Genomic DNA, 24,409 nt, shown 5'->3' with positions numbered 1-24,409 from the left:
CGAAGATTTAAAAGTACCACAACACTGTATACTGTTGTACGCTTCGACTACCTTTCCCTTTTTCTACTTTTTAAATTCTGGTGTAATACATACTGAGCCTGTGAGTGTCTGTCTGACTCCGGAAGTATAGACGGAAATTTACAATTACCCCAAGACTGGATACACCTGGAATGTGCTGATACAGTACCGTTGTTCAAATTTTTGTATTACGGTATCATCCATAGTGAGTGAGCGTGTGTGGTTTACGCCTTCTACTGTATATATACGGTGAATCGGAGATACCAATTCTTACCCTATACTCGATACAGCTTGTATCTTGTTATACAGTACCTTTTGTTCGACATTTAATATTACGGTCAAACCCAGACAGAGTAAGCGTCTGAGGGTGACTCCGGAAATATATACCGAGATTTCAAATTTGGCCAACACTGTATACAGCTGTACGCTTGTGTTACATTACCCATTTACAGCTTTTCATATTCTTGTGTAATCCATACTGGGCCTGAGAGAGTTTGTCTGCCTCCTGAAATGTATACGGAGATTCAGAATGTTTACACTATACTATATATACCTTGTATCTGGTGATACTGTACCCTTTTTCACCATTTTATTGGGTAATCCATACTGAGCCTGTGCGCATTTGTGTATGACTCATGAAATATATACGGAGATTTACTGTTATCCCTAAACTGTATAGAGCTGTACGCTTCTGATAAAGTACCATATATCTGCTGGTATTTTGAGTCAATTTTCTAAAACATGAGGAAGTATGGTGGTAGAGGATGTGGGAGTGGGGGGCCACCTGGTACTGATCGTGGTGGTGGTGCATCTGCTGGTAGTGCCAAAAACACAATAGCAGCTAAGGCAGGAGGTGCGGAGCCTACGTCATGGTGTAGCTCTGGAAGGCCTGTAAGGCTGTTTTCTGGGAGTAGGTAGACTGCTTTGAAAGCTGGAGCGTCAGGAACTGTTTTTGACTTACATTGCTGAAACAGCCTCCAGCTCTATCGCCTCCTCTTCTGAAGTTTAAAAAAAATGCAAGCACTGAGTCGTAAGTGCAGGCTTCTGGTCAGGAGCAACATTCAAAATGGGGGACATTTGACACTGGAGCATCATCCATGAGGCCCATCATATACTGGAGCATTCTAAATGGGGCAGATCAGACACTGGAGCAGCATCTATGGGGCACATGATAGACTGGAGTATTAGAAATGGGGCCCATTATATATGGAGCATTATTAGGGCCCATAAGACACTGGAGCATCATCCATGGGGCCCATCATATACTGGAGCATTCCAAATGGGGCAGTCAAGACACTGGAGTATCATCTATGGGGCCCATCATATTCTGGAGCATTCCAAATGGGGGACATCTGACACTGGAACATCATCCATGAGGCCCATCATATACTGGAGCATTCCAAATGGGGCAGATCAGACACTGGAGCAGCATCTATGGGGCACATGATAGACTGGAGCATTAGAAATGGGGCCCATTATATATGGAGCATTATTAGGGCCCATAAGACACTGGAGCATCATCCATGGGGCCCATCATATACTGGAGCATTCCAAATGGGGCAGATCAGACACTGGAGCAGCATCTATGGGGCACATGATAGACTGGAGCATTAGAAATGGGGTCCATTATATATGGAGCATTATTAGGGCCCATAAGACACTGGAGCATCATCCATGGGGCCCATCATATACTGGAGCATTCCAAATGGGGCAGTTCAGACACTGGAGCAGCATCTATGGGGCACATTATACACTGGAGCATTAGAAATGGGGTCCATTATATATGGAGCATTATTTGGGCCCATAACACACTGGAGCATCTTCCATGGGGCCCATCATATACTGGAGCATTCCAAATGGGGCAGTTCAGACACTGGAGCAGCATCTATGGGGCCCATTATATATGGAGCATTATTAGGGCCCATAAGACACTGGAGCATCATCCATGGGGCCCATCATATACTGGAGCATTCCAAATGGGGCAGATCAGACACTGGAGCAGCATCTATGGGGCACATGATAGACTGAAGCATTAGAAATGGGGTCCATTATATATGGAGCATTATTAGGGCCCATAACACACTGGAGCATCGTCCATGGGGACCATCATATACTGTAGCATTATGTGGAGCTTATCTTATACTGTATGGAACATTATATGTGACCAATTATTCTGTATGGAGAAATATATGGGGCTCATTCTGTATGGCGCGCACAATGTGGTGGCCATAATACTGTATGGACTAATATACTGTCCTTTTTTTGAGCTATTGTAGAATTTAAAATAGATCAGTTATGTAAGCAGTGAAGTATTTGTCATTGTACTATACCTATATTTCTGTGCCGTATTGGAGCATCATGAGTTGTGGTATGTGTTAAAGGGGCGCTCTTTGGCCCAGGGCACATGAAAACCTGGAGCCAGCCCTACCCCCCTACAACTTTATCCAAATAACCCCCAGTTTTCAGTGCGTAACTATTATTATAAAGTAAATTAAGGTTGACAAGCTTCAGTAATAAGAATTGATGTTTTTGGCATTGAAATGGGCACTGTAGGTGTGTTTACTGTCCTCCACTCCCTGCCGACTTTGCTTCCCCATTGACTTGCATTGGGTTTCGTGTTTCAGTCGGCCCCCGACTTTTCCCTATAGTCGGCCGATTTCGTTCGACCCGACTTTTGAGAAAGTCGGGTTTCATGAAACCCGACTCGACCCTAAAAAAGGCAAAGTCGCTCATCTCTAGTCATAGACTTAATAGATAACAGAAAAATTAGCTGGATAGAAAGGCAAAATGAGCAATTGTAAGTACACAGTGTAATATAATATGATGGCTGCAATATATTAAGAGAATACACATTTTTTATGGGAGTGCTTCTTTAATTGTCTTAAAAATTAAAGCCCCCGAAGTTGAAACTTCACTTCAAAGACTCTTTTTCTATAAGAGGCAAGAACTTCAAATCCAGATGCTCAGTATGAGACTTCATCTTCCATGTATAACCGAAAGACTTTAACCCTGGTTCAGCTGGAAAAATAACTTCAGTATAAGCCTAGATAAGAAAAGCATTCCTATTTTCGAAATGAAATGGTATTGTGTAGTCGGCCAATTTTCTGTCACACATATTACAGATATCATGGGAAAGATGTTAAGATGTTTTACATAAGGGGTACGGCCTCATTTGTTTTTTTTTTTATTTCTTTTTTTTAGAAAAGCAGCCAAAACTAATAGATGAGTTTGGTGTTCTGTGAAAACATAAGCAACATGATTTATGCAGGCTCCATTTATAGAAGATGATATCATAAGTCTGCATGTTGATCCATTAGCAAGTTTCCATTTGTCATTTTGTAAGCATTTCTGTACTGTACATCATAGAAAATGTCAGACGTTACATTATAACTTAATCGCTTCGATTTGCAGACACTTTACAAATAAAAATAAATTACGTATTATACTTTTGGAAAAGTACATTCTAAGCAAACCTGCTCTTTTATGAAATGGTTAACTTCATTTTTGCAACTGAATCTGTGACTGACAATATTTTGTCTGGATTTTTTAGAGAAAAAAATCTGTGCATGTTACACTTCAAACCTTGTGGATAATGTTTTACCAAATCTCCTCCACACAAAGAGAATCAGCAGCACAAAGTCAGTGGATTTGACATTTGCAATTTTTTCTTGTGCATTTGACACACTGTAATGTATAAAATAAAAATTGTAATATTTTCACAAAATCTGCACTGCAAATATCCAATATGGATGCACCCTACATCTCTACAGATAAATTGTCATCCACTGCTTCTTGAATCAGTAATGACTACAAGTAAATACAGTTTAATTTATCATCGCACATGATAGTGAATTTTTGGCTTGTTTTGGGGACATTCATGCTCGCTTGAGAGATTGCCCTATGATAAGCTGACCTCTTACCGCAAACATTTCAAGCTAATAAGTGTCCACTAACACAACGCTGGCTAATTACCCAAAAACAAGTTTCAGTTCTGCGCCATCCCCAACAGTAAACCATAAATTGGTGGTAATTGCCTAAAGAGAATAAAATGTCACAGGAGTTAATGCCTAAAATCTCTGGTGCTGTAGAGTGGTCAAATAGGTTCTCTGACGAAAAAAATATGAAATATATATTTTTTTTTGAGAGGGGGGAAATATATGAAAACAATAATAGGAGGCATACCTTCGAGCTCCCCTGTGGCTACATTTTCAGGCCACTCTGGAGTTCTACAGTATGCCGGCTCCGGAAGTGGTGTCTGCCCCATTCAAAAGTCGCAGCACAGAGGAACAAAGATGATGCACTCTTCTAGTCACCTCATAAATACAGCCAATTACAGGCTGCAGCAGTGCTGTGACTTTCAGAATAGTTCTAACGTCACTTATGAAGCCAGCACAGGACTCCGATGAAAAGTGAGTATGCCTCTCCATTTAATATCTTCAATCAATCCGAGCCTGCAGAAAAATTATTTTGGTGTTGGACAATCCCTTTAAGAAGCTAAACATATTTTTTATAATGGTCGCCGGTAGTTGGACTTATAGTTAGTGATTGGTCTATGAAGGTTGTTGGTTTTGGTCACACTGGTTTTAACGTAGCCTTTTGGGATTTCTAAAATCTCTAATGTATGCCATCTTAAGATATTGAGGTTTTTAAAGGACCACATCACTCTCGTTCTCTATTGCATCTTGTGACCGCAGTTGTCTTTTGTGTGGACCACAAGTTCCGTTCTCATTATGAGTCCTAAGGACTAGGCTCTCATAGTCTTAAGAAAGTATGAATGGTCTGTGCTGTGAACCAGCCAGTGTAGTCACAAGATGGAGGAGAGGACTTGAGCAGTGCTGGATATGGCAGAAGACAACGATGGGTAAGAATTTTAATGCACAAATTACACATACATTACTGATTGCTTACAGAGCAAGCAAAAAATTGCTGGGCAGGTACTTTAAAGCAGCATCACCAAGTGGCCAAGAGTATGGAAGGGCTTAAAGTGACCCCACACCCTTACACTGAAAAGTGACCATAAATTTCCCATGTGTAGTCATCCTACCAGCGCCCTCCATTTTCCTCTTGCTGCCTCATCTTCTCAGATTGGCAGCCACATATTCAGCACAATGGGAGGTCTGAACCATACTGTCTTGCCTTTTATGTGCTATAGAATAGAAAATGCAGCTGAGGAGCAATTTAGATTTACCACTGCCATCCCCATGGCCATGGTAGCAGTCATGTTGGAAACAGAAAGGAATGTTGATCTTGGCAGAAGAGGCAAATGGAAGCACAGGTAGACTGACATGTGTGAAATCTAGACCTCTTTCAGTTCCATGGTGGAGGTTGGCTTTTTAGAAATAAAAGACTACTTCAGTTGTTCAAACCATATGTTTTTGGAAATGAACTCTAAAGCCCCCTAAATACTTTAGTACTTTAGATGGCTGTTGGCCAAATGGTGATCCTTTGGCTGACAGCTATCTTGCTCAGCTCTCCCATACACAGTAGCATTAGTCTGCTAAATGCCCCTGTCTTCTCTGTCAGAGAGCCGCTGCCAGAAATCTCTGACAACAGCTTATCTATTAGAGAACAAAAAGATTGTCAGTCCAAAACTGGACATATCCTTAGCTCCCCGAACATCATCTGTCAAGGGAGAGTCGGAGGCCGTCATACATATTAGACTTTTCGGTCTTGGAATGTTTGGCTGAAGATACTATGCATATGGAGGCCATAAAGGAGTTGTCTGGGCTTGGGGTTCAAGTCTGCAGTCACTTCATGTGACTGCAGACTTGTGAATCCTCATAGTGTGCACAGTGCAAGCTGTCAGGATTCTGCAGTGTCGGTACATGGCGCGGGTGGTCATGTGTCTGCAAGTATGCGAAATTATGATAAAGAAAGATATTTTTTTGGATATGGCTGCATCCAGTAACTATACTTTAAGACAAACAAGGCCCCTCAAAAATATCTCAAATATGGTCAATGTAGTGCATATAGTGACATATATTGTAATATACAGCTCTGGCAAAAATTAAGAGACCACTGCACAGTTTTATAAAAATCAGCTTCTCTACATGTCTGACAGCCATTCCATTCCAGTGTCAGTTGACATCCAACCAGAGAACACCTCATTCTACTTAATGTGCTTCTGATTAGGTGATCACCTGAACCAAATCTTATTTAACGAAGGAAAGTATAAAAAACCCTGCTGTGGTGTTCACAATCCTCTTGCAATATTACAAGCTGGATGGTAAAACAAGTGCTAGTAATATCCCAAAAGTAGTAGGAATGGAAAAATAACTTTTAACCATGCCAAAGGAGTTGAAAAGAAAAGTCTTGAGTGAGGAAAAGAAGGGCTCAATTCTGGCTTTACTAGCAGAGGGATACAGTGAGCATCATGTTGCCTCCATCCTTAAAATTTCTAAGACGGCAGTCCATTACAACAAGGTCAAGCAGCAGACATTGGGAACAACAAAGCTACAGACTGGCAGAGGGCGAAAACGACTCCACTGACCGGGATGACTGTCATCTTATTGGAATGGCACTCAGCAACCGCAGGATGACATCAAGCATCCTACAAAAGGAATGGTAAATAGCAGCTGGGGTGAAGTGCATGGCAAGAACAGTGTGTAACAGGCTCCTACAGGCAGGGCTAAAGTCATGTAAAGCTAGAAAAAGCCTTTCATCAATGAGAAGTAAAGGAGAGCCAGCCTGAAGTTTGCCAAAGACCATAAGGATTGGACCATAGAGGACTTGAGAAAGGTAATCTTCTCTGATGAGTCTAATTTTTCAGCTCTGCCTAACACCTGGTCGTCTAATGGTTAGACAGAGACCTGAAGAGGCGTACAAGGCACAGTGTCTTGCACCCACTGTGAAATTTGGTGGAGGATCGGTGATGATCTTGGGATGCTTCAACAAAACTGAAATTAGGCAGGTTAATCTTTGCAATGGACGTATGAATCAAGCCGCATACAAAGTTATCCTGGAAAAAAAAAAAGACAGTTGATTCCTTCTGCTCAGGCAATGTTCCCCAACTCTGAGGACTGTTTTTTTCCAGCAGGACAATGCGCCATGCCACACAGCTAGGTCAATCAATGTGTGGATGAAGGGACCACCACATCAAATCCTTGTCATGGCCAGCCCATTCTCCAGACCTGAACCCCATTGAAAACCTCTGTAATGGAATGTATTCAAGAGGAAGCTGGATAGTCACAAGCCATCAAACAAAGAAGTGCTTAATTTTTTGTACTATGAGTGGCATAAGGTCACCCAAAAGCAGTGTGAAAGACTGGTGGAAAGTATGCCAAGACGCATGAAAGCTGTGATTAAAAATCATGGTTATTCCACAAAATATTGATTTCTGAACTCTTCCTGAGTTAAAACATTAGTATTGTTTCTAAATGATTATGAACTTGTTTTCTTAGCATTATTTGAGGTCTGCAAGCACTGCATTTTTATTTTGACCATTTCTCATTTTCTGAATATAAATACAAAATGTAGTGCTTGGAAATTCAAATACATGTCAGTAGTGTATAGAATAAAAGAGCAATTTACATTTTACTGAAATATACCTATAAAGAGAAAAATCAGGCAAACTGAAAATCTGTATATAGTGACACCATATTTTCTCCATCTCTGCTTTTTTTTTTTTTTTTATAAGCTTTTCTATCTCCAAAATTTTGTAAATAATAAAAGCTATAAAAGGACTCCCGAGAGTAACATTACTAAAGAAATGACTGGCAAAAGTTCTTGTGGGAAAGTTTCTTTGGATGTTTCTGCAGAGCAGACTGACAACCTGCTGAGCTTCAATGCTCCTCAGTTCTAATGTGTCCTCTCATTGTATAGAGCTTATGCAGCAGGAAGCCTTTCATGTCTTCAATAACTGGGCTTACATTCAGGATTCTGCAGCATCTGGGACCTACATTTTTATATAGAAGAGCTTTAAAAGTAACACAAGATGCAGAAACAAAACAAATCCATCTGTATGATTAGGGCATGAATGGAACCCAATAGAGACACTGTGACAGAATCAAAAGTGAGCGGTGCATACACAATAGCCGCCCTGTATTTCTAAGATGAAGCAAAGTATTTTACACAATTTTGGTTGTTACTGGAGTTTGGTATTATATATACACTTCCAAGTGTCCTAGAGTCTACGGCATGTATGCTTTGTTTTGACTGATGGATTGGCCACTTCACTAGCCTCCAGCTGCGGCTATCTCATGGACGTAAGTACTGGCGCTGTCAGAAGAGATCACTTGGCTAACCAGGGTCAGTGTCCATAGAGTGTGAATATACACACGTGGTCAAAATTGTTAGTACCCCTCGTTCAATGACAGAAAATCCCACAATGGTCACAGAAATAACGAATCTGACAAAAGTAATAATCAAAAATCTATGAAAATGACCAAATGAAAGTCAGACATTGCTTTTCCACCATGCTTCATCAGAATTTTTAAAAAAGTAAAACTCATGAAATAGGCCTGGATAGAAATGATGGTACCCTAAACTTAATATGCTGTTGCACAACCTTTTGGGGTAATCACTGCAATCAAGCAATTCCCATAACTGTCAATGAGACTTCTGCACCTTTCGACAGGTATTTTGGCCCACTCCTCAAGAGCGAACTGCTCCTGTTACCTCGTGTTTGAAGGTTGCCTTTTCCAGATGGCATGTTTCAGCTCTTTCCAAAGATGCTCAATAGGATTTAGGTCAGGGCTCATAGAAGTCCACTTCAGAATAGTCCAGTGTTTTCCACTTAGCCATTATTGGGTGTTTTAACTGCGTGTTTTAGGTCATTATCCTGTTGCCAGACCCATGACCTGCGACTGAGACCAAGCTTTCTAACACTGGGCAGCATATTTCTCTCTAGAATCCCTCGATAGTCTTGAGATTTCATGGTACCCTGCACAGATTCTACACAGCCTGTGCCAGATGCAGCAAAGCAGCCCCAAAACATAACAGAGCCTCCTCCATGTTTCACAGGGACAGTGTTCTTTTCTTGGTATGCTTCATTTTTCCATCTGTGAACATAGAGCTGATGTGACTTGCCAGAAAATTCAATTTTTGTCTCATCTGTCCATATGATATTCTCCCAGATGCTTTGTGGCTTGTCAACATGTAGTTTGGCAAATTCCAAACAATGATGTCCTCCTTGGGTGTCTCCCATGAAGTCCACTTTGGCTCATACAACGATGGATGGTGCGATCTCACACTGATGTTCCTTGAGCTTGAATTTCACCTTTAACCTGTTTAGAAGTCCCTTTTATTTGTATTATCCGTCTCTTTGATTTATCATCAATTTTCCTCCTTCGTTCAAATCCTGGGAGGTTGGCTACAGTCCCATGGAGCTTAAATTTCTGAATAATATGTGCAACTGTAGTCACAGGAACATCAAGCTGCTTGGAGATGGTCTTATAACTTTTACCTTTGCCATGTTTTACTATAATTTTCTTTCTTATCTCCTGAGACAACTCTTTCCTTTGCTTCCTCTGGTCCATGTTGAGTGTGATACATACCATGTCACCAAACAGCACATTGAGTATCTGTAGCCCTCTATACAGGCCCACTCACTGATTCCAAGAATGTAGACACCTGTGATGCTAATTAGTGGACATACCTTGATTTATGCCCCTTTTGTCACATTATTTTCAGGGGTACCATCATTTCTGTCCAAGCCTATTTCATGAGTTTTATTTTTTTTTTAAATTCTGTGGAAGCATGGTTGAAGAGCAATGTCTGACTTTCATTTGTTCATTTTCATAGATTTTTGATTTATTATTACTTTTGTCAGATTCAAGTGTTTTCTGTGACCACTGTGGGTTTTTCTGTCATTAAACGACGAGGGATACCAACAATTTTGACCACTTGTGTACTGCTAATCATAATATGCTCAAGATGTAAAAAAAAAGATTTATTGTCATTCCCCACACATTGGTCAGCCCTATAGGCTTTACATGCAGATTAGATTAAAGCAAAATGCCTGATGCATTTCTGTTCCGCAACTTGTGGGAATTTCATTATTTCATCAGATGTTGGTTGGTGGCCTAACAAACTAGCACAATTTCACTCTTGATGACTTTACAATTACTTTCCAAAAAGATCAAAACAAGAGACAAGTGATATTTTCCAGACACTCGCTTTACCAAAGAGAAGATGAGACCATATAAAGCAATGACAAAGTCAGTATATACACTGTTTTATGCCTCTCTGATCCATTATGGTAACATCCATCATACATAGGCTTCCATGTTTATAGAACATATGTCACTCTATTTTATGCATAAGGTTTTGCAAATTTCTACACTCTTTTGGCATCTATCAGTTGTTACTGACTCTTGCAGCAGAGCTCATATTCACGGTGGAGCGACTGTTCTCTTGAACAGGGGCTGATGTGCAGTCTTTGGTTCTGGCCTCTACACACTGGACAATGTTTATATCCGGTCACCACCGAAGCTGATAATCGCTATTGTTGGTGGTGTCGGATGTCCGATCCACACAGATCTGATATTGGTTACTTACTCTGAGTATTGGTTATCAGTAGTAAGTTCACAGACTACCCGTTTATTTGTTTTACATCATTTATTGATGGCCAGAAATGCTTATTTTTCACATTGATATAAAGGGGTGTGTCAAGAAGTCAACCCCTGTCGTCATACCTTTTAAACATGCAGACCAATGGGCAGGAATAATGCACGGGGTGCTGAGTAGATTGATATATAGTTTCGAGGGACAAGATTCAGTATAACCTGTGTTTTCGTTACTTAAACTTCTGCTCATTATAGGCTTTTTGGTCCAGTGAGTGGTCCTATCAGTGACTGACAGCTTTCTCTGTATGCACACTAATACAAAACAGCTATCAATCAGTGATAGGATCACCCACTGGACAAAAAACCTGGAACGATCCGAGATTTAAATGATGAAAACAGAGATTATGCTGAATCTTTTTCCCACATCACTATATATCAATCTGTTCCGCTCCCCCTGTTCTATAACATGGTGCTGTAACAAGGTGGCACAGGGTGGTAGTCATTACCGAGTCTATTAAAGCAACAGTCCAGAAGCACCCTGGCCCCTTGCACATGAAAAAGACAGGTGCGGTCCCAATCCTACAGCACAGTCAGTTACCTTCTTTCCACACTCTCTGCAGCCACTGAGAGTGAGGATCCAGGTAAAACATGACAGGCACAGTTCTGATCCAACAGGGAAAGCTTTACTGTACATGAAATAATGCTTCCTGCTCTGTCCCTGCAGCTACTTGAGGTCAGCCAGCATCAGTGGCTCCCTCCAGAACTTGAGAGACACAACAGTCCTTCTGATGACTGTCCCAGGGTCCGTATACACAGCCCGGCAGACTGAGGCAGCAGTCTGTGTCAGCTTTTTTTCCTTCGTCCAAGGCACCTTCTGCTCCTAGCCATAGGAGCATCCTGCTCTGGGCAAGCCTGCCGGGCACTGACTGGGAGACAGGAATATCCTGTCCCTTTGAGGCTGCTGATCCAGCCCCCTTAGTTAACGTCTTACTATCCCTAGTCTAACATCATGTTATACTGTATATTACAATGCACAATAGTAAAACATTAAGACAATATCAGACATACAAGCACAGCACATGAATAACATATTTAGTTTATAACCAAACCTTCAGGGCACTGCATGGTGCACACATGCCCAGCATACAGGAGAGAGGGAGCAACTGAAGGTCCCTGCCACCTCCTTACAATACCTGCAGATTAGTCTGCATTTTCATGGTGACAGCTTCCGTTTAAGAACATACGAACATCTTGTAGCATAAATGTGTCATTTCTGGATCCCCACTATCAGTCAGAAGCGGCTCAGAGAGACTTAAGCCATCATTGTATTACATGGATTGCTGTAAGTCTCAATGGCCTCCACATAATATATTTGCTCTGCAAATGTCTGACTGGCTAGTACTTTGGCAGGATTGACCTCCCACCTCCCCCATAATTGTAGTTGCAGGTGCCGATCCTTAACATGGTACCCTGAGGTCATCTGATGACCCCATGGTACGGTGGCCTGTAAGATCCTGCTATAAGGCTAGTTTCACACTAGCGTCCTTCAGCGCAGGGCCGCTGCTAAGCCCTGCCCCCGGCCATGCCCACTCCGGTCAGTTCCTCCTCTGATCGCATGAGGCTGCATGCGATCAGTGTATCCTATATTTATCGTTGGATACGCTAGTCGTGCGCTGGTCTGATTTTGCTGGCGCAAACTCTGAGTTGAAACGTGTAAATGCCTGTCTTTACCATGGTTTTTTAACCTGTATCCTGATTTTGGATTTTTATTGAAGATTTCTCAATAAAGATTCTATTTTTAAGTAAGAAGATGTGCTGGAATATTTGGATCAGTGAACAAACAGAGTGACCAGAGCAAAAATAAAAATATGAAATATTCTTGTACTGCTGTCTGTTCATTCTGCATCACAAAAATTGGAACAAGGCTCGACTCACATTTATCTTGTGCTCTCTGCTGAGCACTTACATTAGAGTTTCCCTATAAATCCACAAAAATGCTATTTAGACGAAACCCCCGACGGAACCACTCGCTTATGAGGCTCATGGACTTCCTTTGGGCTCCGTCTGATCTTTTTTTTTTTCCCGGAGTTGTCCCATCATTTTAAGTGTCTTTTTAGTCCACAAGTGCAGACAACCACACTTCTGTGCACGTCTAAAAACATAGATACTGTCACGAGCCCCGTCCTGAGTGACACGGCCAGCAGGTCGGTAACTGATACAACAGGACGCGGCACGTGTAATTGTCCTATGTGACGCGGTCCGCAGGACGGTAACTAATACAATAAGACAAAGGGAATAGGGAAAACTTGGGTAACAATAACAATGGTGGCCCTGCGATAGGGAATAGGGACGTGGAGACCTCCTGCACTCCCCTGAGTCAGTGTCTCTACACTCCTAAAGTTCCCTAGGCCTGTTCCGCACTGGCCGCCGATCAGGAACCTCAAAACCCTGACTCGCCCTGCACCTAAACCCTCACTAGGGAATTAGTCGGTGCGGAAACTAATCCAACCACTGCACTAAACACACATAAGTAAAAGTGACAAAACGGGGGAAACACCACTAAGCTTTGCTCTGTTGCTTACGCTCCTAGCAGCAGAGCCCACCACCTGCGTAAATCTTTCCTCCACCGCGTCCGACATCTGGGTGCACTGTCCAGAAACCGACCACCTCAGCATCATAGTGCAGCCTTGGAGCAAACAGAGTCCACACCTGCGTGCAGCTGTCCAGAAACGGACTCCCGCAAATGAGTCCAGCTTTTCTGCCAAAAAGTCCAGCATGCTTGAGTCCAGCTTTCAGCAACCAAGTCTGGCACCGTGAGTGCAGTTCTACACTACAACTGCCACTCTCCAAGCCATGCAGGCACTCCTTGCTGATGCCATCGCTGCGACTCCCACGCCATGCCAGCACTCCTTACAGACACCATAGCTGACTCCACCAATCCACTCTAGGACTCTCCCTGAGCTGCCCGTGACTCTCCTTTAGCTCCATCCTTCACCCAGGCTTGCTTGCAAATGAATACTTTATCACCAACAGTGATTAACACACCTGATACTCTTATAGAGCTATCACCCCTGTTACATGATTAAGTGCACAAACTAAGATAACCAGAGTGTAATGACCCTAATGGCCACCGGGGGGAAAACCACCTTTGGCACACAGCCAAGGGAAAAAAAGGTTACTTTGTGCATTTACTCTGTCAGATCCAACCTGGATCGTGACAGCACCCTCCCCTTAATGAAGGGCCTCTGGACCCTCAAGACCACTCCTTATCAGGGCACCACCCACAGCGGAGACGCCCAGATCCAGATTTCACCGCTGCAACTACATGCACCTCAGGTTTATGACAAATGCACCGCTGGTATTGGCAAAGTATGTTCTGGAGGCACCACTCATCTCCAAAGCGTCGACCTGGGGAATAAGTTATGTATGTGTATGTTTGTAATGAGCTGGTAAGACTCCGCAACACACTTCCACAAGATGTTTTTTGGTGGCCACCCATACATGCTCGTTCACACACAGGTCCGGACCTGAATGTTTATTGCCACACATTCGTTTGTCATATCTCGGTGAACTCATTCTAGGATCGACAACAGAGGCGTCCCCCTGTGTCACCACACTCACACCCCCGCACTCCACCAAGGGGTACACCACCCCCGAACCCTTTACACCACGAGGTCTGCGCCTCCCAGGGTTGGCTAATGGTGAGGGTTGAGATGTGCCCCCTACTCCCTCGCAGCACACCTGCTGCTCACACCGGTGAGGGAGGGGCCTGGAAATGAAGCAAAAAATACACTCCCTGGTCGCCTTCCTCTGAACCACCAGGAGGGGCGGCTACTTCGGCGGTATGGAAGATTTGGCGTAAACCCCACGGACTATCACACCAGTCTGCCCACTACAGGGATGCGCCCCCCCACCTCTGGGAACCCCAGACAGCACCATGGGGACCAACTTCTCCCACCTGTCTGGGCACGTCCGCCTGCAAGAGCAAGTCCCGCTCCCCAGCAGCGACTCCAGGGGCCTCACTGCCAGCCGCCATTTGATTTCCTGGTTGAGCCAAACGGGAGGCCCCAGACCATGATAATTGCTGCTGAACTGCTTCACAGCAAGCAGCTCCTCACTCTCCTCAGTGAGGCCCAGCAGCCAATACTCACAGGTCTGAACATGGCCTGAGGCTAACCAGGAAAAAGTAAGGTTGGTGATAATGTCACGTGCCCCGTCCTGAGTGACACGGCCAGCAGGCCGGTAACTGATACAACAGGACGCGGCACGTGTAATTGTCATGTGACGTGGCCCGCAGGCCGGTAACTAATAAAATAAGACAAAGGGAATAGGGAAAACCTGGGTAACAATAACAATGGTGGCCATGCAATAGGGAATAGGGACGTGGAGACCACCTGCACTCCCCTGAGTCAGTGTTTCTACACTCCTAATGTTCCCTAGGCCGGTTCTGCACCGGGCGCCGATCAGGAACCTCAAAACCCTGACTCGCCCTGCACCTAAACCCTCACTAGGGAATTAGTCGGTGCAGAAACTAATCCCACCACTGCACTAAACACACATAAGTAAAAGTGACAAAACAGGTGAACACCACTTAGCTTTGCTCTGTTGCTTACACTCCTAGCAACAGAGCCCACCACCTGCGTAGATCTTTTCCTCCACCTTGTCCGACATCTGGGTGCACTGTCCAGAAATGGACCTTCTCAGCACCATAGTGCAGCCTTGGAGCAAACAGAGTCCACGCCTGCGTGCAGCTGTCCAGAAACGGAGTCCCGCAAATGAGTCCTGCTTTTCTGCCAAAAAGTCCAGCTCTCAGCAACCAAGTCCAGCACCATGAGTGCAGTTCTACACCGCAACTGCCATTCACCAAGCCATGCAGGCACTCCTTGCTGACGCCATCGCTGCGACTCCACCACGCCATGCAGGCACTCCTTGCAGACACCGTAGCTGACTCCACCAACCCACTCTAAGACTCTCCCTGAGCTGCCCGTGACTCTCCTTTAGCTCCATCCATCACCCAAGCTTGCTTGCAAATGAATACTTTATCACCAACAGTGATTAACACACCGGGTACTCTCTTATAGAGCTATCACACCTGTTGCATGATTAAGTGCACAAACTAAGATAACCAGAGTGTAATGACCCTAATGGCCACCGGGGGGGAAAACTACAACTGAAATCTCCACAGTGCAATGACCCTAATGGCCACCAGGGCAAAACCATCTTTGGCACACAGCCAAGGGAAAAAAAAAGGTTACTTTGTGCATTTACTCTGTCAGCTCCAACCTGGATCATGACAGATACCACTGGAACAGACTCCAAACTGTCTCCATCTGTCTCATTATAGTGGGTGATTCCGTCAGTGGTTTAGTCTTAATAGCATTTTTGTGGAATTTACACGGAAACCCTAAAGTATGTGCTCAGTGTAGAACACAAGAATTTGATCCCAGCCTTATACTGCAAGCGATCAAAAAATGCTATGTACCCCAAAATGTTACCAATAAAAACCCTAAGTTATCCCACACAGCAGACCCTGCTAGGGTCCATCATCCGTCACTGGAACTATAGGGGTTCTAACATTAGTGGTAGAACAAAGACTCTGGAAAAGAAACACGACTCCAACCCCCTCAAATGAAATCCAAGGAAATCTGAGATACCAAATCCAAATGCCCCCTTCCTTCTGATCCCCACTGTGCCTAAACCACAGTAAACGGCCACATGTTTGACATTATTGTAATAGGGAGAGTGTACTTTAACAATGTACGGGGTATGTGTCTCCAGAAGCACCAGCTCAAAACAATGTTTAGGGGCACTGCAATATATAGGGCATAATGTATGGTGGCACTACACTGTATGGGGGCACAATGTATGGGAACTAAACTTGCAATTTTTGTAATTTCCCCACCCCCCAAGAAAACAAAGGTGTGCATGTTACAAAATGGTCACTGCAGCTGTAGATGAATTCATTGAGCCAAATGGTGCTCCTGCCTTCTCAGCCCTGACATGTTTCTAAGGCTGGTGTCACACTTGCATATGGCATCCGATGCGAGAGCATCGGAAGCGATATGCTAATGACCCTCAGCTCCCGCTCTGCTGCGAGCAGGAGCCGAGTGTCATGCAACTGTGTTCCAAGCATCTCGTACAGAGAGAATCGGAGCAGAGCTGCGGAGGAGGCAGAGAAACTAATTTCTCTATCTCCTCCATTGCCAGCATCGGCGTATATCGCACAGCACCAGGATGATATCCGAGTGATGTGCGCTGTGTCACTCGCACCCATATGCTTATCGGCCGAGTGTCGGTGCAAATCACAGCATGCTGCGATTTCACTCGGATGCTGAAAACGGCTGAGAAAAATAACGTTTATGGGAGCTGCCCCATAGATGAATACTAGTCCGAGTGCTATGCTATGTTTTATCACATAGCACTTGTCCGTATTCATCACAAGTGTGACCCCGGCCTTATAGTAATTTCTGATGACATGTGGGGCATTACTGCATTTGGGAGAAATTTTGCAATAAATTATAGGCTTCAGTTTCGCCTATTAACCCTTGTGTAACTGACAAATTTGCAGCAAATAAAAAAAATACATTTTTACCTCCTAAAATTTTCTATTTCCACATCCAAATGTTACAAAATTCTGTAAGGCACCTGAGGGTTCAAAATACTCACTCAATTTTCTCAAATTACCCCTCTTGTAAATTATAAATTTGGTGCTAAAACAGTATTTTAGTGGGAAAAAAAAAAACTTTTTTTGTTTTCACATCTTAATGTTATAAAGTTTTGTGAGTCACCTGTAGACTTAAAATGCTCATGACACCAATAGATGAATTCCTTGAGGGGTCTAGTTTCCAAAAAGGGGTCATTTGTGGGGGTTTCTGCTGTTTTGGCACTTCAGGGGATCTCCAAATGCACATGGAATTCACAATTTATCCCAGACAAATGGAAAAATCAAGTAGCTCTCTTGCCTTTCTGAGCCCTGTCTTGTATCCAAACAGCAGTTTTATTGCGTTCAGGAGAAATTGCATAACCAATTATGAGCTCTGTTTTGTTTCCTATTCATTGTGAAAATTACAGATTTGGGTCTAAAACATACTTTTAGTAAAGAAAATGTAATATTCATTTTCATATTTTAAAAAGGTCTGTGAAGCACCTACTGTACGTTTTCAACAAGCTCAACACACCCCTAGATGAATTCCTTGATGTTTCAAAAAATGGGGTCACTTGTGGGGGTTTCTCTTATTTTGGGAGGATATTACCATCTATAACATGACCAATTACACTAATTCTGCCAAACCTGGTTAGACATTCCACTAATGTTCTCTTGTGAAATTGTGCACTTGCTACATAGCATTCCATTATGGAATGTACATGAACATTTCACATATCTAGAAAATGATTCCAGAATAATGTACAGATTGGTCTTGTGCCACAAGCTATACTGATACTTACACCAGGAAATCGGAAAACTTGTATTATAAACCGAGTGTATTATAAACATACCACAAACATATGGGGTTTTCCTGGCATCCTGCGGAGGAAATCATGCTCTTTGTTTTATTTCTTGCATAGACAAAAACAAAACAAAAGTCACACAGAACGATTCCTTGGCTCCCCATTCATTTCACAGGAAAATCCTCATTTCCCTCTGTCTCTCCTAATATCCTTCCCTGCAAAGTTGCTAGTGACATTTAGCCATTTCTGTTGTAATTGTCATTAGACCTAATGAAACAATTCAGAGAAGTGTGAAATTCTTTTGTTTATTCTCTTAATCTGTTGAAGTGAGGAGATTATCTTGGGTGACATTACTACAAATGGCACAATTAGCCACAAACAAGTACACAACGATTAAATTCACAAAGATTTGTATGTTCGATCAATTACTTTCTATGAAAAGACCCTTGTATCTGGGAAGGGCAAAAGATCAAGCCTAGCATCTTTTGAGAAAGCGGTTATGGCCTGGACTGCCTTAAAGGGAACCTGTCACCAAAGTACTGTTCTGCGCATGTGCGGGGGAAGGCCAAAGAGTGCCGACACATGCGCATTACAGTAATTTGCTCTGCCCCCGGCAGGGCAGAGAGAAGTACGCCTGTTCAAGAGCAAGAAGGGGAACACTGTGTAGATGACATTCGATGCGTCATCCACATGGAGCAGACAAGGAGGAGGACGGCATTGCAAAAAGAGTGGAGACGCGGGATGAAGACCCGTGATGCCCATCGAACTGGACTGCCCCTTAGGTGAGTATAATAAAAGGGTTTTTTTGCCATACAGGGTGAACTGGAGTCATATATAACAGCTTTCTAAAGAATGCTGTCACATGGGGCTGAAAGGTGGTGGCTGTAGGTTATATGGGAAAAACTTGGTGTCACGTACTATTTAAGGGGTATTTACATGGCAAGATAATCATAAACAAGCGTTATTGTTAACGAGAACATGTCCTAATGGTGCTGTTACACAGACTTTAGCAATACCTTTTAGACAAGAAATCTGCGGAGTGGTTGTTTGCATTTGAAGTTTTCAGTTTTCATGTAATTACCTTTAGGTGCACAGTGGCGAGGCTGTGGGTAGGGTCTTCGGCTCTTGCCCTGGCCCCTCTATGCTGCCTCTGGTGTTTGTATGACACATCATTGTTTTGTGAGTGACTTGCCTCCTGTTTGAAATATAGTGCCAGCAACATCCTTGTGAGCCAATTGATCTCCCAGTGGTCTTCAAAAAAAAAAAAAAAAAATGTCACCAATGACGGCACTTGTTCAGGTTGATTTCCCAGCAATCTTCAATGAAATTTGTGCCAGTAGTGGCATATCCGTAGGTTGAGATATAGGCTCAGATAAATCTCTAATAGAGGTTTTTGAATTAAAATCTAAATTTGTGTATGGGCTGCCACCGGTGCCATTTTTTGAAGACCACCAGAAGGTCAGTCTGCGAAAGCGCCACCATCATTACCATTTTATAGAAAACAGCCAATAGACCAATTTGTTCATGGCAAAGACTGTGCCAGTGCAAAATTTAACTACCCCAAAACTTCAAATATGGATTAAACAACCACAGAGGGGATTTCTTTAATAAAGGTATTGATTTACTCTGTTTAACAGCACCATTATGACCATGCCTTTACTTTACATTGCTAAATCATGCTGACTGTTTCTAAAAAGAATCTTTTATTTGACAATTGTAAACAGGCTGCTGATTACCCAGTGAACGAGCAATACACTCTCTTTGGGTGAATTGATCTTTTATGCAGCATAAAAGATCATTCTTCTCATTAGTGCATCATCCTGTGTAAACAGAACTTGCACTTTTGAAACCAATGGCAGCCTGTGGGCACTGAGCGATCCAGTGTAGATCGCTCAGCGCACATTTACTTTGACCTGTCTGTGTAAACACCCATTCAAACAACTGCCGATCGGTTAAAGTTAGCCAGTCGGCGGTCGTATTGTGCCGCCAGTCAATCTTTATAAACAGATCTTTAGTAGATTAATACAATGCACACTGTGTTGGGGTTTATGCCTGGTAGCTTTTATAGTCATCCATTAGGAATTTCCAAGATTGAAGGCATTGACCGAGTAGTTTTAAAGCCTGAGGTACAGAAATACCATAGGAATGAACGATTGAATGCGAGTCCCCACTTGAGTTTTAGGCACATTAGCACAGCCCTTCAACTTTCATTCTATTGATCACACACCTATTTCCGGGCCTTCTGGCTAGGATGGGGAATTTTTTAAATTCCCTGTCAAGGAGTCTTGTCAGTTTTGCACTGAAATACCGCTCACTGTATTTTCGCTGTGTGTCGTTATCATAAAGACTTCTTAGGGTGCAGTTCCCATATGGGTTCTCTCCTGGTCAGTCTGGGGGGGATAGCTGGGGGAAGCATAATGTATGACCACGTGGTTCCACTCCCCCTGCATTCGCCAGACTCTCCTCTCAAGAGGAGAGCCAATCTACACTGGCTCCTAGTTCCACTGGGGTTGCAGCCCAGGTGGATGCTGGGAGCAAGACTAGGCTTCCCTAAGCTCTGGCTATTGGAGGTCATTGTTCCCTGAATCTCTCTGTGACCTTCTGGTCTGTAGGGTTGTTTTATTGGGATCTCTTCTCCTTTTGGTGTGCGCTGCTGTAAGGGAAGGCCAGGACTGTATTCATGGCCAGAGACACTGAAGCATCTGTGTCCCGAACTTCCCTCACAGAAAACTATATTCCACTTCTCAGCGTATCTGCGTCTCCAGTTTCAGGTCCCCCTGGGCACTTCCCAGATGGCGATAGCCCCTCTTCCAGTCGACCCCCAGTAATGGAGCCACAGTCCAGGATAACTTGAACATTCTCTTTACTTAGAACTTCACACGTTACATCCACAGTTGGCACATCATGGAATTCACTTGTTTCCTCATCTTTCCCTACTTCGCTGATGCTTCTGTGCGGCATGCGTCTGGACCGGACCATCTTAGACTGCTCCCCAGATCCTTCCTGGCCTAACCTCGCCATGATGACCATTCCTTCTGCCTGTTTTGCCCCAGACTCGAAATCATCAACCACCTGGTTTGGTTGCCTCTGGAAAAGCATCCGGCCCACCTTTACCATTCCCGTCTAAGCTGCAACTTCCTTCAACTCCTCACTCCAACCGACTCTTGCCCTAAAGGCATCCGCCCAGGTATGAGTCGCCACATCTTTATTCTCCTGTACTGGCCCACTGCAATGATGCCTAGTAGCCGTGGATAATGTGGGCTGGATCTATTTAACGTGCGTGGCTGTCGAGCCGTCCGGGCTTATAGCACATGTGGACACTTTGGGCACCCTGGCCCCGTCTGACTTAACTTCCTAAAACTCCTGTCTTACCACCCGGCAGCACCTCCTACTTTAACCCCCTACACACTAGCTATAACCTATTCTAACCGTGCACACTAGTATATCCCCATCTAGTGGCCCACAAAGAAACTACACTTACCCTTATCTATGAGAACTATAATACTAAGGTGCCCAAAGGGTGCACTTCACTTTCCCTAAACTGTACATGAGCCATAGTAAACATTATTACATTATATACAGTGAAGAACATGCAACACATTATTATATTACATTAAAGGAACACAACATAATATACATAGTTCTGCAGAGAATGGTAACACATGTATGAATGTGGCAGAACCATAAATGCTGTAAATAAGCCCCTGATGGCGGTGCTGGCAGCTGATAGGTGAAAAATGGGGTGACAGGTTCCCTTTAAGGATGATTTAGGGTATGATGATATGCGTTTTTTATTCCGTTGTTTTCTTGATGGCTTTTTTTGTGTATTTAAACTACTGGGCATCGAGTAAATGGACACCACCTGAAGAAAGGACCAGTCACTTCTTGTAGCCGCTTCACATCTTTCGGAACCCTGTTTTGGGTTCACGGTGAAATCTGCATGAAAATGACGCTGTGTGCGTATTACCCTGGAGAGTTTCAGGTTTGAAAACTCATTGCGAGCATTTTCTCAGGGTATGTGCATACAGTTTTTAGCAGGTCTGCTTAAAAAGTAAAAAAGTATTACAAAATTGCTTAAAAACTCTTGAAAGATTCTCCCTATTCATTTCTATTGTAAAGCCACTTTGCTGGTCATATGTTACTGGTTTGAGATTTTTTTTCTTAATTTGTCATGATCTCAGTGCGGGTTTGACTCGCACACGTGGGGTTAATGTCTGGAACCAGTTCTGATGACTGGCATTTCTGGTGTTAAAGGTTGTGATCCCGGTGCAGGCTTACCTGCACACCTGGGGCTATGATTGTGGCCTCTCCCTTGTTCTGGGAGAGGCTTCTTATAGCCTCAGGACGCTCCCATCCCCGTCAGTTATACTTTCGCCCTTGGCATTGTGTGGTGACCCCTGAGTGTGTTTGTGCTGTGTTCTGGTTGCTTGATAATCTGTGTATGACTCGGTCTGTTCTCTGGATATTGCTTTGGATTCTGCTTGTTACCTTCTATGTCTGTTTCGTTTTGACTTCTGCTTGGCCCTGACTATCCGTTCTGTCTCATCCCTGGTACTTTACTGATATCTCTGTGTATGACCTCCGTTTTGCCTGACTCTGAGTATTTCTGTATAGTGTCCTGCCATCTCTGAACGCAGGATGCTAAGCCCCGCCCCCTTGCAGTCACATGACCGTAGGTCCTGTGACTGCTTGCTAAACTTCAGCGTCCACAGGTCCTGTGTATCTGTACTTTCCGGCTGTACCTGACCCCGGGCCCCCCTACAGTGTGGGTGAGTCCCTGCTCAGCGGAGGCTGCATGTCGGCGCTGACAGGATCCTGACAATTTTGCATTTAAAAAAAACACATGGTGGGGATAAAAGTGCAGGTAACTTTTTTGAAAGGCACTGTCTTTTCAAAAGGCTGCAAAAAAATGCTTTGGGATAAAGACTCCTACTAAAAACCACATTCAAAATAAAAAAAAACTCCACCAAAAACTCCCCATAGAAGGAAATTTTTCTGAAGCATGGTATGTGGTATGTCCACTCATAGTCTTTTTGCAGAGTTTTCAGAGCAAAGACTGAGCAGAACCTCAAAGTTTTTTTTTTATGAACCGTGAGTTCTGAGCAAGGTATATAGAGTTTCTACTTTTTTGCTGCAAACGTTAAAAAAAATGCATATGTTAGGTGCCCAGGTTGGTAGCTGTGGGTAAGCTGCTGCTCCTCCATGCCCTGGCACCCCACAAACACAGTGTTCCAGTCCATATTTGTTGTGCTGTGAAGTTTCCTTTGCACCCACTTGTAGGATGGAGGCCTCTGCTGCATCCACATCCTTGGTTCCAGGAGCAGCTGCACACACATCAGGGGGGACAACCGGTTCATTTTAATGGACACTTCAAGTACATCAGTCTTTAACACGCAGTATTGGGCACAGCACCCTCCAGTTCCAGTTTCATCAACACAGTACATTAAAGTCTCTTCTTATATTCAGCTCATACTATCCCTACGTTTGATCCTCTTGTCAGCCCCAGAGATTTCCTATCCAGCTCCACAGTATTCCAGAGATGCGCAACATTTCCCTTTCGCGGTTTCCCATCCGGCTTCCTCTGGAAGGGATTAAGGCACATTCCTCAGTGCCTAGATTGGGCCATAGGCCTAAGATGTTGCAGGAAGGTCCACAGGAAATTTGGTACAACCTCATTCTGCAAGAACGATATGTACTTCATGTACATCCAACTCACAGTAGCTTGAACTTCAACTTAACACAAACCTCACACTTACTCTAACTAAACCAGGAAGTTATTCCTCTTTTTACTTGACCTTGACACCTCCCATACTGGGCTAGTCCCAAACATTTAACTGTACTATTTCTATTACTGCACACTAATAAGACCCACCACTGCCTTCAATCTTAATGTTTCTATTTAACTCTAACTAAGTTCTAAACTATGTTCTATACTTTCCCTACCCTTGAGTTGAGTGTTCCAGGTTACATTGCGCATTAACAATACAGTAACTACACAGCAGCATCAATACCTATAACATTCTATGCATTTTACATGACCTTTTGCACATTTCACATCATACAAGAAAATGCGCTAAAACCCAAATCAATATTCACAGTTCAGTTGTTGTCTTCAGGGGCAGGTATACATCAGTCTCTGTCACACCCTTACACACACACACCCTTTTGAGATTTTAACAATGTCTGCAAAAGCAATATTTAAAGTGACCTCTCATGTGCCACCTTTTTCTTTAAATAAGAAGATTCTTCAGCAACTAAAGTTTATCTATTCATGATGGCCAAGAACCTCCTTCCCTTAGCTTTAATCACCAGGTTGTGGCAGATACATAAATGAGGAATACTATATAATTTCACTTCATTTCTTGTATAATTTTTCTTGTCCTCCAGCTTAATGGCTTTATTATCCTTGGTGGCTACTAACATTCTTATCATTTGCA

The 24,409-nt window shown here is 43.4% G+C and overlaps 1 protein-coding gene across 2 annotated transcripts in view; it reads left to right on the top strand.

Annotated features, from left to right (window-relative positions):
* The window catches only part of MMP28 (matrix metallopeptidase 28), a 153,308-nt gene that overhangs the window by 34,170 nt on the left and 94,729 nt on the right, over nt 1-24,409 (top strand). The gene's annotated exons all lie outside the window — the stretch shown is intronic.

The sequence above is a fragment of the Dendrobates tinctorius genome, unplaced genomic scaffold (genome assembly GCF_039654945.1).
Source record: "Dendrobates tinctorius isolate UK_male_01 unplaced genomic scaffold, ASM3965494v1 ptg000007l, whole genome shotgun sequence".
Taxonomy (NCBI): Eukaryota; Metazoa; Chordata; class Amphibia; order Anura; family Dendrobatidae; genus Dendrobates; species Dendrobates tinctorius.
This window is presented reverse-complemented; position numbering and strand designations above follow the sequence as displayed.